Genomic DNA, 6378 nt, shown 5'->3' with positions numbered 1-6378 from the left:
CATCCTGTCCGGAAGTTCTCGCGGTATCGAGTGAGTGTTTATGTAACCTGATAGTGCATCTGTTTCTATTAAAGCCTGTGTTTACATCAAAGCTGTCAAGGTGATTGCTGTGTAGTGGGCTACGTATCCTGAATTGTATGGATACGTAATACTTAAAAAATGTATGCACAAATAAAATACAAAATTAAAATGAAATGTTCTCGTTATTTGAAAGGGTCTCATTAATGTTATTGTACATCAGAGAGGCAAGAAGGATGGCGGAGCAGATGAGGAAAAATATTTATTATACCCCCTCTAACCCAGGGTCTTATGGGGGGAAGGAGAGGTTCCAGAGAGCTACAGCAGAAGAAACAGGTAGCAGGTTAGGCGATGCTCAAGTGAATAAATGGCTAGCAGAGCAGGATGCTTACACACTGCATAAACCTGTGCGAAAACAATTTCCACAAAATATAGCTTTTTCTACTCATCCCTTGTCCCAGTTTCAGGTGGATCTATGTGACATGCAGGCCATTGCAGATAAAAATGATGGAAATCGATACATGCCAACGGTTATAGATATTTGCTCTAAAATAGCATTTGTAAGGGTCTTAAAAATTAAGAGTGGGGCAGAGGTGACACGGGCCTTTGACTCTATCTTGAAGGAAGGAGGAGCACCCAAGAAAGTGCAGATGGAAGGCGGTAAAGAATTTTTTTATAATACTTTTCAGAAACTCATGAAGAAGCGCAATATCATACATTTTGCTACAGGTTCTGATTTGAAAGCTTCAGTTGTTGAATGATTTAACAGGACTTTGAAGGAGAGGATGTGGAAATACTTTATGGCTCACAACACTCGTAGATATGAGGATATAGTTTTAGTAAAGGGTTATAACTACAGCTACCATAAGAGTATCCGTATGAAGCCCTCCGAGGTCTCTTCTGAAAACTATTTTCAAGTCTTTAAAAATCTGTATGGTTTGTTCCCCCTTCGCCGTAAGAAAAAAATTGATTTTAGATTCATAGTGAGGGACTTGGTACGTATATCCAAGTTGAGGGGTGTTTTCGACAAAAAATATGAGCAAGGTTACAGCGATGAGCTGTTCACAGTTACCGAATGTCTACCACGTATACCCCCTGTCTACAAGTTAAAATATTATGATGGGGAGCTTATAGAGGGTTCCTTTTATGAGAAGGAACTCCAGCAGGTAACGATGGGTAAAGACAAAGTCTTTCACGTGGAGGAGATTCTGGATCAAAAGAGAGAAAATTGTAAAAAAATGGGTGTTGGTCAGTTGGAAAAAATGGCCACAAACGTTCAACAGTTGGGTATTAGAGGACGTGGTGGCAGTGGGGGTTAACTTAAACCCTCATGCATGATAAAAACACCATCATTCGAGTGTACACAGGAGTGCATCACAGAGCACAGTGGATTTTACCTGACTCCCCAGTAATGCGTCTGCAGATATATATATAGGAATAACAAAAGTTTGAATTATACAACCAATTTTCCAAAGCCTATGGAGTTATCAGAGGCCAGGGAAGTAGGTCTCAGCGAGATTACATACCCCCATAGTTGGTATAATATCAAGGATAAGGACTGTGATTTTTATTGTAAAAGGACATCTGAACCCCCAAAGCTTATTAAGGTTAAAAAAGGATTCTATAGAACTGTAGAGAGGATCATCTTTGAGTTGAATGGCCTGCTAACCCTGAACAATATGAAAATACTATTGAACTACAACCCTATTCATAAACGTGTACAAATCTCAGGGGATGATGAGGGGGGTATAAAGACCGGTGGTAATTTAGCCTACATGTTGGGGATGAATTCCAATAAATGGACGTATATGAAAGATAAATTATTCCCATTCCCCGCGGATATACATGCAGGGTTTTACAACATATTTGTGTGTACCGACATCATATCCTATCAAAGGGTAGGAGACAGTTATGTACCCCTCCTGGGAACAGTTCATATAGAGGGAAAGGATGGTGATGTAGTCACTGTTAACTATGACAAGCCACACTATGTACCTGTAAGCAATAAATATATTAAAAACATTCAGGTTGAGCTTAAAATGGATCAGAACAAAAATATAGAATTTACTTGGTAAAATGGTAAAACGATTGTAAAACTCCACTTTAGACCTGCCAAAGCCTCTCTACATATCTAATATATTAAATTGTATTATATATAAAAAAAATATATATATATAAACAAAATACAAATAAACTTAAATGGTACACAACCACCATCTCGACCCTAACCGATATGTATCATACTATGTTGATCAAGTGGGTAATGGATTACCCGGTTATCATGGAACCCCTACCATGTATGGTTCGGGGATAGGAGGTATATTTCGTAACCTCTTTAGGATGGTTTTACCATTTATGAAGAGAGGCCTTAGCATAGGCAAACCACATTAAAAATCAGCGGCCAAAAATATAGTAAGTGAGGTGGTGGCCAATGCTATGACTAGACGGGCGTCATCAGATCCCGAGCATCAAGAAGGCTCGGGTCTTACGCTGTTGTCTCGAAGACCAAAAAAGAGACCTCCGGTTATAAGGCGTAGGCCGGCCCTTAAAAAGCGGAGGTTAACCGTTAAAAGAAACTCAGTAAGTCAAAGACGACGTAAAGTGAGGAGGTCTGGACCAAAAACTGCAAAAAGAATACTCAGAAGTATTTTCTAAAAGAACAAGCAACATGTCTCTTTTACACCGCATGTCCTCTGAAGCTATAAAGACAGAGCTCGACCTTTTCACGGCCCCCTTAACCCAATTTTCATTAGATAGGTCCTGTTATGTGGCGATAGCCCCACTCTCTGCCATTACAGACTATGGACCTATAGAGTTTTTCATCCCAGGCCATGGTGACAACTACCTGGACCTCAAAAACACCTTATTACATTTACGTCTCAAAGTGACCAAAAGAGATGAAACTAATATTGAAAATGATGCCAAAGTGAGTCTCATTAGTTACCCCTTGGCGACCATCTTCTCCCAAGTGGATGTGACTTTGGGTGAACGCCTTATCAGTCAAAGCAGTGCCACCTATCCTTATAGGGCTATCCTGGAATGTTTACTAAACTACTCCGAAGACACTCTGAAGACACAATTCAGCGCCGGGCTGTTTAGCAAGGACACTGCAGGAGCATCTATGGCAGACATAGACCCCACAACCGGTGCAAACAAAGGACTGGAGGCATGCGCTCGCTACTGTGCAGAATCTCGAGAGTTTCATCTGCTAGGGCCTATACACTCTGACATTTTCTTTCAAGAACATTTACTCTTAAATTCGGTTGACTTAAGGCTAAAATTAACAAGGGCCAAGGATGAGTTTTGTCTGATGTCTGCCCAAGACGGTAACTTTAGTTTAAAAGGGTTGGGGGCTACGCTTTTTATTAAAAAAGTGTCTGTATCTCCAGCCGTTCGTCTGAGTCATTCACAGGCTTTGATGAAACGAAATGCCCATTACCCTCTCCAAGACAACCTGTTTCTAGGCCCGTTACCCCACTACACCGTTATAGGCTTGGTTGATCACGCCTCTAATACAGGCAGCTTGCATAAAATCCCCTTGAATTTTCAGCATTTCAATGTAGAGTATGTAGCCCTCTGTCAGGACGGAGGTCAGGTCCCCGCTAAGGCTTTCCAACCACAATTTAATAACAACATATCTGTGCGAGAATTCTACAATATATTCCTGGCTACAGGGAGGCATCTAAAAGATCTCTCTTTACCTATTGACAGAAATTAATTTGCAGAGGGTTACACATTGTATGCTTTCAATTTATCACCGGATGATGACACCTCGGGAAATCATTTCCAACCTCAGGCTGGAAATGCGTTTCCGTACACCTTTAGCCTGTACAGTTAGTATGATTGTTTATGCATGCTCTGATTCAATCTTGGAAGTGAATGCCCGAAGACAAGTCTTTGGGGATTATTATTAAGATATTAAGGATCGTTGAGCAAAAACATGAATACCCAAGAGCTAGAAGGTCTCATGAGCCACTTGATTGAAAAACAATTTTGTGGAGTATGGGCTTGTGATGAATTACCTATTGAGAAATGGAAGGATCGACCGGCCATGTTTATTGTCAATACCCATCCTAAAAACATGCCTGGTGAACATTAGCTAGCTGTGACATTAGAAGATGAAGGAGGTAGAAAAATCACAACTTTTTTTTATTCCTACGGCTTTCCCCCCGGATTTTCACATTTCCCCCCATCTATTAAACAGTTTTTGACCAAAAATGGATCAAAGATCTACTACAGCATCAAACAAGTACAAGATAACCTTTCTACTACCTGTGGTCAACACTGTGTATTCTACCTATGCCAAAGAGCCCGTGGAGTTTATTTTGAAGATGTTATGTCTCTTTATAATGATGATTTAAAACCTCTCTGGGATAGCGGGACGCTTGCGTCCCACCTGGCCAATAGCCAGGGAAAATGTAGAGCGCCAGATTCAAAAAAATTATATAAAATCAAACTTTCATTAAATCACACATATAAGATACCAAATTAAAGCTACACTCGTTGTGAATCCAGCCAACATGTCAGATTTCAAAAAGGCTTTTCGGCGAAAGAATAAGATGCTATTATCTGATGATAGCACAATGTCAACAAAGAGAGTGTAGCCTATTTCAACCATGCCGGCGCTACTCAAAACGCAGATATAAAATATAAAACATGCATTACCTTTGACGAGATTCTTTTGTTGGCACTCCAATATGTCCCATAAACATCACAAATGGTCCTTTTGTTCGATTAATTCCGTCCATATGTATCCAAATTGTCCATTTATTTGGTGCCGTTGTACCAGAAAAAAACAGCTTCCAATTTGTGCAAAGTCACGACAAAATATCTAAAAAATTACCTCTAAACTTTGCCAAAACATTTCAAAGTACTTTTGTAATACAACTTAAGGTATTTGTAAACGTTAATAATCGATCAAATTGAAGACGGGTCAATCTGTTTTCAATACAGGAGATCAACAAACTAACGCTACTTTTCTAGTATTACGCAACTCTCAAACAGTACACAAGACGTTACTCTACTTCCTGGTGGCCTTCTTCTTCATTGCACAAATGAATAACCTCAACCTATTTCCCAAGACTGGTGACATCCAGTGGAAGCAGTAGGAACTGAGAATAGAGTGATTATAAATCTGGCCTGCCCATAAAAACTCATTGAACAGACAGTGACTTTTTAAAAAAATGGTTAGTCCTCAGGGTTTTGCCTGCTACATAAGTTCTGTTATACTTACAGATATGATTCAAACAGTTTTAGAAACTTCAGAGTGTTTTCCATCCAAATCTACTAATAATATGCATATCTTATATTCTGGGGATGAGTAGAACGAAGTTGAAATTGGGCACGCTATTTTTCCCTAAGTGAAAACTCTGCCCCCTATCCTAGAGAAGTTGAAGTACCGTAGATTGTTTTGTTAGAAAATATCAAAAGTGTTTAAGTATGTGTCCTTTAAGACCCTATAATCAAGGTGTATGCTCACGTCAAATGTTTAAAGAATGTCACAAATGTTCAATTGTATCATTTTTTAAAATAAAATGTATTGAATTCAATCAAAAGTCATTCAAAAGTCATTCAAAAGTCTAACCACCCTGAGAGATCAGGATTAGGAAAAGGTCCAGAGGGTGAGGACTCATCCATAAATTAGTTATCATTAGCTCTTTCAAAGGGGGGAGGGGTTGTTAGAACATCTTTAGGGGTGCTGTAGCTCTTTGAAGGGTTTTGTTTTAAAGTTTGAATCTGTTGACGAAGCTTATAGTTTGGTACACCCGAGAGGGGAATGTTGAGGATTGCCAGGGCTTTAAGAAACTGACGCCACCCAGGAGGTCTTCTGTCATCAGCAACCTTGTGGGCTGCTGTGGTACTTTTTAAGTCCATCATATGAGAACCCCTGACAACATCCCCCTGAAAGATAAACTCTCCTTTGTCATTCCAAGTAGCGGCCCCCTTTGAGTCTTTTATCTTGTTCATAATGTATCTAACATTTTTCCTGTTACGTGCTGGAACATATGTCAACATGTCATGCATTACATTATCTTCAACATGCATTTGATCTTCAAATGCAGGATTTTAATCCATGACGGCGTAGTGTGTTACTAATGGTTTTCTTTGAGACTGTGGTCCCAGCTCTCTTCAGGTCATTGACCAGGTCCTGCCGTGTAGTTCTGGGCTGATCCCTCACCTTCCTCATGATCATTGATGCCCCACGAGGTGAGATCTTGCATGGAGCCCCAGACCGAGGGTCATTGACCTTCATCTTGAACTTCTTCCATTTTCTGATAATTGTGCCAACAGTTGTTGCCTTCTCACCAAGCTGCTTGCCTATTGTCCTGTAGCCCATCCCAGCCTTGTGCAGGTCTACAA

The sequence above is a fragment of the Salvelinus namaycush genome, chromosome 32 (genome assembly GCF_016432855.1).
Source record: "Salvelinus namaycush isolate Seneca chromosome 32, SaNama_1.0, whole genome shotgun sequence".
NCBI lineage: Eukaryota > Metazoa > Chordata > Actinopteri > Salmoniformes > Salmonidae > Salvelinus > Salvelinus namaycush.
Note: the sequence above shows the minus strand (reverse complement) of the source record.